The following is a 12550-nucleotide window of genomic DNA, read 5'->3' as shown; positions in this document are numbered from 1 at the left end:
ATAATTTTAGGTCTCCCAGCAGAGACACTGGAAAGATAATAAGATCTCTGTTCTGCTTCAGTGACCAAACTGACATATTTTACTTAAAAGAACTAGAGGAAGGAAGGAGAGAAAGCAAGTGGAGACTGTGTGGGCATTGCAGAGATAGTTATACCTTTAAGAAATTCAGCCACCCACATTTTAATAATTCAGGTCACACTGCCTTATGCAGTTAAAAAGTGGAATTAGTTTCAAAGAATACATATTTCCTCAGAGCTATGTTACATATTTCCTTTTAATGTATCGTATTGCAGCAACAGCTGAAATGAACGTCTAGACATCAAAAACAGTCTTTATCCCCACCTACTGCTTTTTTACCTCAGGCATCAAAACTAATGAAACCTATTATCCAGAACATTGAGTTCAGTAACCACATTGGCCACTGCAAATATGAAAAAACACTCTGGGACAAGACCAGTTATTCAGCCATTAAAATTACTGAAAATCAATTTCTTGCTGCACACTGCAGAAATACTGATAGATTAAAGCAGGACACATGGGACAAGGAGATTACTTCGAGGGAAGATTACTATGTCAAAATGCTGAGGATGGGGAGTTACTCGGCTACTTAGGACTCACATTTGGAGTAGTGCATGTTCCCCTTTACTCTTTGATATTTTGTCCCTTTTACCATACCATGAAACAAAGAACATGGCTTCTTTTCCTTCCCTGTGTAGACAACTTTTAAAAACACATCACCAAACAATTCAAACAAAATCAGAAATTCAATTACTAAAAGTAAGCATTTCATTTTAATTTTTATTAACTGTGCTCTGAAAACAATTTTTCAGAGACCAACCAGCATTTCTTCTAAAGAACTGAGTTAAAAGAGTAACAAAGCAATGCAATGGTACATTAATTCTGAAAAACTATATTACACCCATAAAAATCCAATTAAATGCAATGCTATTGATCGATCATTGTTATACTGCCATTGATCACCTTATAAAATCTGTGTTTGAAGTCATTAGTGATTAAATTGACTTATTACTAAATCAGATTCAACCCACTTAGAGATCTAATTTCCTTGCACTGGTTATGATCGTAGGGAAATTGTACTGCTAACTCTTACAGGACTGAGAATTCATCTTGTCTCTCCATCTCCCAGTCAATTCATCAGCCAAAAACCAACTCAGAAGAAATGCTCACCGGAATAATCCATTTTTTCTAATTTATTTGCAAACAGAACGTGCAGCTCTGAAAATATGCGCTGCCAATCCACAGCAGCACGTACAACAAACGTCCCAACAAGGCATCCCTGCCAGCCTGAGTCCCACATCGCGGGGCCGGGGCAATCAGAATCTTAATGAAGGCTCTTGCCAGAGATTGCTGGTCAGACGTGACTCGAGTTTGCATTTCAATAGATCACGAGGTTCTATCTGGGCACTAGAATTTTCTGGCAGAGCTGACTATGAAAGTGAAATTGTAGCACTTCAGAAAAAAAGATAAATAAAATCTTCAAAGGCAACAGCTGTTGAATATCACAGGAATACTACAACGCTTTAATTGTTGCGCACTGAAACAAAAATTAGCATAATAGCTATTTATTGAAAAACAGATGGTAGGTAAGTATCTGCACTTAGAGTATGTTGGCGCTACTTGCAGCAGTACTTCCTCATTCCTGTTAGGTTTAAAATCATTTTAACAAATATAGATTAGATCTTGCATTGCCTCCCTTCTTCCTGTCCTGGCCTCTCACATTCTTCTACACCTGCACGGTCTTTTTGCCTTTTTGTTGTCAAACACCACAATTCAGGTATTAATAGAGAAATTTTTGCACTCTCACAATCGGCTACATAACATCTGAAAGGGCACAAGAAACAAACTGGTCACATAAAAATTTCTTTAGTTGACTTCAAAATACTCCAAAAATCACGGGGTAATATCTAACTTCTCCAAAACCAAAATTATTATCCATGAAGTCAGTAAAAACATTTCTGTGTAATTATAGCTCAAGTCTGCTTTCTATGTAGGAATGCAAAATTAGCTATACCAGAGAGCTGAGCAGCTCGCTTCAGAGATGTAAATGTTTCCAAATAAAATAGTTAAGCTTGCTGTGTGGTTTTTGCTTTGAATGCCTTTCACAATCACCAGCTCTGTCTCCAGAAAGAGCAAAGTGAACATAAATAGGGCACAATTTTGTATGCAGTTTATGCAGCTTACAGCAAAGTGGGAAGCTGTTTGCAATGTCAATCCTGCCCTTATGCTCCAGAAAATCCCCCCAAATCCTTGAATTAAAATGTTTCATTTACCTCCTCCCCCTTTTTTAAAGTAGTTTAATTTTCAAGCTACCTTGTATTATCCATAGAAGCCCTTCCTATAGAAGAAAAGCCAAAAACCAAGTTGACCATAGTGAAAGCGGACTACAGGTATGGAGAGGTTCTCACCATCCTCCTCTCAAGAGTTCGGGGGTAAGGATGCCACCAAGAAAACAGCACTCTCATACAGCTACTCCGGGGAATTTCCGGCATTTCCTCCCACATTTCTGAACTTTTGCCTTCCCATTATAGCTCATTTTGCTCTTCAGCTCTTTGGTACAAGAGTATTAAGAAGTATTTACTCAAAAGAATGCAGAAGTAAGCCAAAGTCGTATAATATTTTTTAAAATATGAATATGCTCCCAGGAATTTCATTTGCTCTCTTCTTCCCCCTTTAGATCTCCACTGTTTCTTCATTTCATTCCATTTCACCAACTTCCAGCCAGTGCAACAACCCTTGTTCCCCACACTAGTTGCACCCCTCAATTTCTGCCTTTTGATCTTCCTAGCTTCAAAGAAATAAATCTACCAAATCTGCGTCAGTACAATCTTCTTCTCTCCACTGATAATGAAGAAAATACAGACCTTTATTTGTCTTTTCTAAAGACAAATGTTGTTTTGCATCGCCCAGCAGAGGGTCTCTGCAGGATGCAACAGGACTCAGAGGGCAGCAAACCTTTTCCAGGAGGGATTCGGGCAAGTCCAGCCACCAGAGGAACATGAAGATTGTTCTTAGAAAAAAAATACGGTTGGTATTAATCCATACTTGGAAAGGGAAAGGAACCAAAAGCCTTTCCTCATTTGTAAAGTATGTGAGACGTCACTCCTGACAAGCAGATCGAGCACTTTGGAAAGCAGCTCAGGGATGCTCTTTGCCCTCTCCCCGAGCACAGGTTTGTCTTCAATCTGACCACACAGCTCAGGAAGGAAGGCTCCATTTTAACCTGCAACCCACTGACCCCTGAGAAGCCCTCTCCTCGCCTCCCATGAGCAATCCCCCCGCAGCCGGAGTGATGCGGATCCTCATCAGCATTCATCCTACCGCCTTGCAGCCCGCGTTTGTGCTTCCACAAGAGTCCTAAGGAGCGTTTTCCAGGAGGCTCAGCCTGGCTGAGGGCACCGCGCAGCGTGACCAAGAGAACAGGGAAACACGATTCATTAGCCATGCCTGGAGAGATAACAATGGGACCGCTTCTTGCTGCCTTTCATCGCTCGCATTTCGATGGGGCGAATGCATTCCTGCTGCACAACAAGCACACTTACAGACAGGGAAAAACATGAGCATCCTTAAGACAGCATTCTTTTTTTTGTTGGTTTTCAGCCTTATAATATGCTTGCAGGCTACCACAGTTTTTAATCAATACGTTAAGATTATAAATTGAATATACACACAAGATCTCCAAGCCAGCCAGAGAGATATTTAGAGGTGTGATGCTGCCAGGTCCCTCCATGGCCACTTGTACCTTCCTCCCACCCAGCCAGCCTGGGCCTCGGGGAACAACCAGCTACAATGTTCCATCTCAGTTGTACGCTTGTGTTTGTAACTGAGGAAATACTTGGATTTCCATTCTCCAAAATCCAAGTTTATTTTTTTGCATAAGAATTAAAATTGCGCTCATTTCCTTCTCATTCACACGTCCTTCTGGTACTGCCATCCTGCTCTACCTGAACTACTTACAGCTCCTGCGTTACCACTTCCTTCTTTTCCTTCATGCTTTTTAATCTAATCATTACAGAAGTTACAATTTCCATCAAAAAGTCTCCTTTAACTTATTTGCAACATATTACGAGAAGACTGCATTTTGACTTGAGGAATTCCAGAAGATATTTTGGAGCAGCTTCCCATTTTAAACACCCACCACGTCACACAGACACAGAACTAATGGTTACAGGAGTAGACTACAGCACCAAGCTCAGGATATGCAGAACATCCAAGCTAAGTCCTCCTCTTGGTACTTTTTGAAACCTAGAAAAAGCATTGCTCAAGCACATTTGCTTCTTGTTTATACACCACTCGAAAATAATGTTTCCTGCCTAGCTACTGGAATTCATTATAACAGGGTACACAGGAGTGAAGTACAAAATTGACTCTGCAATTTGTTTACAGAGGAACTTGCTGAAGGAGAAGTTGAAGCAATTTCAACAACAACAGCAAAAAAAAAAAAAACCAACCACATACAAGCACAATAACACAACTCCAAAAACACTGCCTACCAGCCCCAAATATGCAAGTAGAGAGCAAATGCAAACAATAAGACCAAATTTAATGCTACTGGCTCTGCTTTATTTTTTGTTTGGTTGTTTGTTGTTTTTTGTTTGTTTTTAATGAAGCACTAAGTTTCAGCTATAATACTGATGTACACTTAAGAAGCAGAGGGTCTTGATTCAGCAGTAGCCTAACAACATTGCAAAAGTGTTTATGGTCAGACTTAGTACTTATACACAGTATCAGAATAAACGGTAAGTTTCCAGAGTCCCAGTTTTGCTACTTTTTTTTCTTGGAAAAAAAAAAAAAAAAATCAGAGTATGCATCTTCAGCTCAGGTATTAAGAGCAGGAGAAGTGGTTCAAATAAAACTTCTTTTAAAAAATATGACAGTACAAACAGTTTCTCTCATACACACATCATCTTGGAGAGAACAGCAGACATTCAAAACCACAGTTGCAGAACAAAAGGCTAAAAAAACATTTCAGAAACAACACGACCAGATTTTTGTCATTTTGTTTATTCTGTACTGGATTTTAGTGCTCCCCAAGAAGCATGCCAAAACACTTTGTGCTCTTCTGTGAGCACAAGTTTACTGTAGTTTGCCACTATTTAAACTGAGCTAGAGTGAAATGACAGCTTTTTTGCAACAGCATCATGTATCGAGTCCTCCCAGGGAAGGGCTCTGCTCCTGGGGCAGCTGAGTGTCAGGTTTTTTAAATACGCTTTTGGCATCTCCTGATAAAGAGCCAGCAGAGGGAGCTACGTGTAGCCGGTTCTTGGACTCCAGCAGGATCTGGTTTTCAGATTGAAAAAAAGGGGATGCAAGATCACAGATGCTAAAAATACATCTTCTGACAGAAATGACCGCATTCAACAACAAATATATTAAAAGTACGCCAATTTTGAGTAGGAAAAGTTTAATCACTTTTTTTTTCCAAGTGAAACCTTCCATACAGAACAGCTTTTAAAGCAGAGTAACATGCCTGAAAAAAAAAAAAAAAGAAAAAAAAAAAAAAAAGGAAAGACCTAGTCCCAAGTGTCTGGTACCAAATCTGTATAATGGCCCCTTGAGAAAGGCTAGATAGGTTTAGTCAAAAATCCGAAGATACATGAAAATATTCAAATCTCTATTAAGCCTTATGGAATTAAGGGCCATGCAGAGTGTGAAAGACCACACCTTGTGAACACAGTCTTTCCTGGAAAGTTTCAAGATTTCTGAGTTTAAGTTCTCAGTTAACCAGGACAACACGATGATAGGAGACCGACTCGGAGGTGGTGTGTTTCTGTTTTGTGTTTAACTAACACTGAGCCTCACTAAAGCGACCGATTTTTACCATAGTGATGTTGGCAGCACCTCTCAGCACAGAAAGCTTCAGCCACAAACCTAACTGCTGCAGATGTGCCCAGACACTTCCACCTCCTTCCCAGGCTCAGGAGAAGACAAGCACAACACACGGCTGTTTGTACGGCTGGCCTGACGAAAAGGATGAACAAACACCCCAAACCGCAGTTACCAATAAGCTCCCTAGTAAAAAACAAGCCCTCTCCCTCCCCACCCCACCAAGTGCCATTTTCAAGCTGGGAAAAATACAGATGCTCCTTCTGCCAGAGACAGAAAAACAAGTTGGGAGCCCACACGTGATTTTCCTTAAATGGAAGGTTTTACTGTAAAAAAGATAATAAAAGTGACAGAACTTAGCTCCCATAGGGCATACAGCATTGCAGACGAAAAAATGACTGAAGACTGAAAAGCTGTTCTGCAAATATGCAGATCCTTGGAAACATGCACAAGTACCAAGATTTTGCAGGCTACGTGAGACCATTAGATCTTTGTCATAATCAGCAGGACTGAATGGACAACTTATTTAGTAATTGTTTAATGTCAGTCCTGTTCTGTAGAGACCTCCCCAGCCCCTACAGGCGTTGGTGCAGTCAGGAGGTGGGACAGGAGGAGGCTCCCTGATGAACACAGGGTCTGGCAGAACCAGAACCTCCTTCCCAGCGAGGGAGGATGGAGGACTTTCTATTCAACCCAAAGCGATGCAACTTCAAACTCCCTTTTGTACCTGGGACTGCTTTTAAAAATCAGTTTAATAACATTTGTGACAACCCATCCCCAAAACAATCCCTTTCCCAGGCGTTTCCTGCGCTCACTGCTGGAGTTGTTTCACACGGCCGTGTTTCAATAGGAGCTATCTCCTCACGGCTGCTTCTGCAATGCAAATGTAATATGTTGTTCGCTTTACAGTCTGTTGCCATGGATATTAATGTGATGTCATAAATTGTTATATCTTCATTGCAGAAACAAAATGAAGGGGGTTGCAAGCAGCAGAAAAACAAGAACTCATCTGAGGAACCATATTTAAGAAGCAACTCTTGTACAAGTCAAAAAAGGCACAGATTTATACTTCAGAACTGTTGTATGTTTCTTTCACTGCATAAGAATGAATTTGAAGGTTACAAATTACCTATTTAATTTTATGTACACGGAGGGAACTCCCCAGCCCCAAATACAACAATATTTCTGCAGTTTACCTGTTCAGCATGCCTGAGAATGGCTGGCTCTGAACTCTCACCTCATGTACCGGGCAGTGGCTACACACCCCAGTGATGCCTGTGTGACCTCTCTCCTCTTTTTTCCTTTATTTTAAGCTACTTTTTGGCCCATTCATTACATCTATTGCATAAAATTGGCCACATCGAAAGCAAGAAAACTGCAAGGACCTCACTTCTGAAAAATGAGGGTTGCTGATTGCCCTTAAAAATAATTATCATACAGACATTCCTGCATTTTTGTTCTTCAAGGACTCCAGGAATAAACAAAGATAAAATCTGTCTTTGTTTTATTAAAACAGTAGTTAAGATTACGAGTTCATCTATTTTATCTGCACACATACGCAAAGAGAGAAGGAAAGAATAATTTAGCTCAGAGAAAAGTATAGTACAGTACAAAGCACACCCACTGTTCATAGTCCATTTACATCTTTTAGGATGGAGAGAGAATCCAGGATTTCTCTCATTTTCAATTAGTCAAGCTCTTGTTTAATCTTTTTCCCAAACAGTTTAGCTTTTCTCAAAGTGGATTTAATGAAGTCAAAAGACACACAGCACACAGCAACTGGGGAATGAATGGGCACTTCTGCCTGCTCAGAGCTGCCGACCTGCCAAGCAATACACTACGTGGGATTCAGACCCTTCACACGACACAGGGAACATTTTACACCCATTTAGTGCCCCCTCGGTCACCGACACATCCAAGCCTAAATTCAATGACAACAACTTATCTGTTTACAGTGGTATGTAAAGTGTTAAAACGTTCCAACCCTCCTCAAACTTACCTGAATTCTGTATTAGAAAATAAAATAAATCCAAGCCTTTCCATTCAAGTTGGCCATCTGATATATATACAAGATCAGAAAAGAGGACAGATCTGATCTTTCATGATTTAAGATTACTTTCCCTCGTCTAATCTGTAGCTTCTGCTTCCCTGCTCAATCTAATGAGGACTCTTAACCTTTTCCTGTAAGTCTCTCCCTGCTTAGCTCTCCATCATAATTCATTACATACATTTTTGTTCCCATGCCCACAGCAATTTGTGGGAAAAAAGAACATGGAAAAAAGGGAAATACATGAAGAACCACTTGCCATTCAAATCTCTCCAAACCTCAAATGGCTTCTGAACAGCTGAACAGAGAAAAATATTTTTTTTCTTAGACATCTTAAAACTGAGAAAGGTGTTCTGCAACTACAACTCCCCTAGTTTTTGGATATTATAACTCCTTGTCTTATCACATGCTTATGAGATCTGTTACTGGCAGTAAAACACACAATGAGCAGTAACCCTTCCAGTTCAACAGAAAGCACGATACTGCATGGTGAGGTGCACTTCTTTGGGAGGTTACCACTGGCATCAGCTCTACAGCAGGTGCACATGTGTATCAGGTGTTTTAGAGTTGTATAATAATTAACATATAATGTAGGAATTGTGTGTATTAATATATGAATTAATAATCCATATAATATGTATAATTCTGCACTCAGAAAGGGTCACCTACACACTGTGCTCCTGCTCCTGTCTCTAATTCAGAAGCTTAAAAGGGCAGAACAGCCACAAGCTGCCATCACCCCACTAGATGCAGTCATTTTCCGGCTATTGGAAACAAAGGGCAGAAGCTAAATGTCATACACAAAATTCAAATTGGGGAAAAGCAGGCAGGCCTTGAGGTCTTGTCTTCCACCTGCCAGACTTCACGCACAAGCGGAGGGTTAGTTTAAGACCAAATGCAAGCCAAAGATCATGGACAGCTTTGCCACACTCCCAGATTTGTTTCTGAAGTGCAACCTGAAGGAAACAAGGAGGGTTACCACCCCTCACTTGATTGAACCTTCTTTTCTGCATACTGGGATTGTGTTACTCATTCCCATTTAGTGAAATCAAGGTTGCAGACCCACATTAACTTCTCACTTTCAAAACATTTTTGGGTCAGTATGGCTGAGTTAGATTCCTAGGCCCGGCATACTTCAGAAATGCTGCCCCTCTGCTGCAGGACTGACTGCCAGCCAAAACTTGGCTGTGTTGACAAGCTCCAAACAGGTAAACAGCAGCTACTGTAACAAGGAATAATATTAAGAATTAACCCTCCCTCAAGGATAAGGCTATCCTTCCTGCAATCCCAAGTCCAGTGTCAAAGAGTAATAAAAAGCAGGCAAGTCTACAAGCCCGCCTCCAAACCCCAAGAACACAGTGTAGTGCCATGCAGAAACACCAAACAGAAGTGGCACCAAGGATTGCACAGCCACTTGAGGAACGCCTGCAGGACACAACCCAAGGTGGAGGTCCCAGACGTGCCCCAGTCACAGTGCCCAGGCTCTGCCAGCCGGCCCCTGGAACAGACCCAACCAAAGCCACCCGAGGACCCGTGGTGTGGCCACAGCCGTGCAGCTCCTCGCCTCCAAATGCTTCTGTGCATCTGGCTCCGTGCTCCATTGCATAAGTACACAAAAATACTCTTTTCCAAAACCATTATTAAAAATGAGGCTTTATTTTATTTAAAATGTACTCCTGCTTAAAAACACTGCTTCAAAGAGATTGTAATTCAGCCCACTTCATTTTTCCTTAATATTTCAGTAAATAACAGCCATCTATTTATGCATCCTGAAAGAAAGACCTTAGCTGTCAAGCAGAAGGACCTACACACGGAGCTCTTTGCAAAGACTTAATTGAAATTAGAGCTGACACTGTGATCCCAGCAATCTTCGCATGCCCTAAGCCGAAACTCTGTTCTGGCTGACCATGCAGCCCACGTCGCCGTGCATTAGCTTCAGATACCGCTCGCGCAGCAGTGAAGTGTTTCGTCCTTTTGTGCTTGCCTTAGGCCACAGCCTCCTTTCACGTACATCAAACCATCTCCGCTGGACACTCCAGAAATTTAACAAGCAATCCAGGATGCTGACTGACTAAGATGGGGAATCTGTGAGATCATTAACAAATGCAAGAGAAAAACGTAAAAATCTGTTGCCAGGATGTCTTAACCGACAAGTAGATGCTGTAAAGGACATTTTGCCTTTCTGTCAAAGATTTTTGTGACAAAAATACACATTCACCTATATACCCAACAGACTGCCTGCAAGAACTGTATGTGTTCTTCGTGTAGTCAATAATCAGCTGGTTTTATACATATGATAAATCACTCCCTGAAATCTTTACCTACAGAGGATGGAAGCAAACATACCGTACCTCGCTGACTTGGTCATGCTACAGAAGCAAAAAGCAACTCCTGAATTCATACACAAACACTCCCATCATTGCTAAATACCAGTCACAGAGCTCATGTTTAAGCTGTAAATTAACAATGAAAAGTCCCCATCTGAAATACCACATCAAGCTGGCAGCCCTGCTCAGCTTGATCTTTCCTGGCCAAAGCACTCCACTGGCTTGTAACACTTAAACCTAATCTGACAGCAAATGAGGCTTCCAACGGAAAATTACTGAAAGGCTGGGGTTTGCTTATTTTTTCCCCCAAGGAGAAAATGAAGGACCAGAAATGTATCTTGTTGAATATTTACTGAAGTACATATTCCCTACTCTGGTCAAAAGGAATTATCAAACATAATCAAAAGATCAATGATAAACGTTACTGACAATCACATTTGTTTTCTTTTGTGCCTTCCCCCTTGCTTATTTGATATTCTTATAACCTATAAAATGCCTTCACCTTAAAGAAGAGAACTTTACAATTACTCTAGATATTAGTCTGCTGGGTTAAAAATCCAGATATAATAAATTTAAGTTTCTACAAAACTTAGAGGTTGTTTAGACAGGGTAGCAAATATGGGGATAATCCCCATTTAATAGCTAGATCCATTTGCTCTGAGCCACCATCTGAAGAATTAGTTCTCAATAGGATGACAGCAGTGCCTCTTTCCCATAAACTTAATTCTACAGATGCATGAAGACTTCTCTAGTACTTTGCATAAAGCGTAGTGAGAAGCAAAATTTATCTTGATTTTACAAGTAAGCAATATGTAAGCTCTTTTTTTCCTTCCATTATTATTACATTGAAGCATTACCATATTCAAATTGTAAACATGCAGGGTTTTTTCTAACAATTATTACAGAAGATCTACAGCTCTAAAGTAATTGCACCACCTCTGTTTTAGTTAAAAATAAATTTAGGAAGTAAATAAACAAAGCTACTACCACTGCATTTAACCTGCATTTCCAGATCTTACTTTGAGTCATGGAAGCCAGGCTTTACTAGTGCCTTCAGAAAGGAATTAAAATTAGGTCAGCCTGGATAGTTCTGGAAAATTGTGTTCATTTACTCATGCAATATTCAGATCAACCGAATTACAAAACTTACCAAAACCTAACTAGACAATGCATTAAATTCCTACCTTTACACACAAGAAATAATTTCACAACTGGTGATAGTTTTCAAGACAGAACAGTAAGAGAGACAGACAAATTATTTAACAAGTACTTAATTTCCACTGGAATCTTTCTCAACATAAAGCAGAAAGACTCTCATACTGCAATGGGAAAACAAGTTTGGTAAAGAAGCATTTTATACCTAAAATTCTCATCCCTGACAAATTTGCAAAGAATTCTCAGCAAATCTGTAAGGCAATATATACTTTATGTTCTCACTACTGTCATTTTTTTTTTGCTTTTCACAAGAACTGCTTTGAATGTCTTTTCTTTTGACAAGGTGTCATTGCAATGATATATTTATTCTGTATTTAAGACAAATCTACCCCACTCAACTTACTCCTGGTCTCTATATATTTTAAAATGCCTTTTAACATGCTATCAGTCACAGATTAACTCCAGACTTCACTTACTGCATTGCTTCACTGCACGCTGCCAGCAGTAGCTCAAGCCAGCTATCACAGCCGTAGCACTGCTACGCCCATGGGTGCCACGGGTGGCTTGTGAGACAGGGTTAAGGACAATATTTAGCACATACGTGCACCCAGCAACCTCACAAGCGTTCTTCATACTCAGTGTTTGAAACGCTAAGATCCTGATTAACTGATAGCATCTCCTTCCTCATACTGTTCCAGAAGCTCAGAACCCTCAAGATGTTCTCTCCGTGTCCTGCGTCCTCGGCCAGGGACACCTTACATCAACAACACTCACTCTCAGATACTGACATCAGAGATGGTTAGAAAAGAATCATAACTGTATGAACAGTATGAACAATAACATTAAAAAGATCTAACAAGAGGCAGATGTTTATGAAATACAAATAGATTAAATCACCACTTTGGTCTTTAAAGATGCTCCCCAATACACGCGGCCCATTTCTGTTTCAGGGTTCCAGGTTCACATCTTGTTTCACACAAGGTGTCGTGTCTGATAGTAGTACTGGGACACCATCCTCCAACCCCAAATTGGACAAGCAAATAAGATGACAATAGCCAAGTACTGACAAGATTAATGAAAATTTCTTTGAACCTACTCCTTGCTTAATTCTCAGCAGCTCTCGCTTACAAGAAGTGAGCAGCTCAAAATAGCAGCAATGCTTTCCTGTAACAAACAC

At 40.4% G+C, this 12550-nt stretch overlaps 1 protein-coding gene across 5 annotated transcripts in view; it reads right to left on the bottom strand.

Moving 5' to 3' along the window:
* Positions 1-12550, bottom strand: part of MED13L (mediator complex subunit 13L) — a 191721-nt gene that overhangs the window by 102784 nt on the left and 76387 nt on the right. The gene's annotated exons all lie outside the window — the stretch shown is intronic.

This window comes from Aythya marila (assembly GCF_965140915.1).
Source record: "Aythya marila genome assembly, chromosome: 17".
In the NCBI taxonomy this organism is placed as follows: domain Eukaryota; kingdom Metazoa; phylum Chordata; class Aves; order Anseriformes; family Anatidae; genus Aythya; species Aythya marila.
The sequence above is the reverse complement of the archived record's forward strand: the minus strand, read 5'-3'. Positions and strand labels throughout refer to the sequence as shown.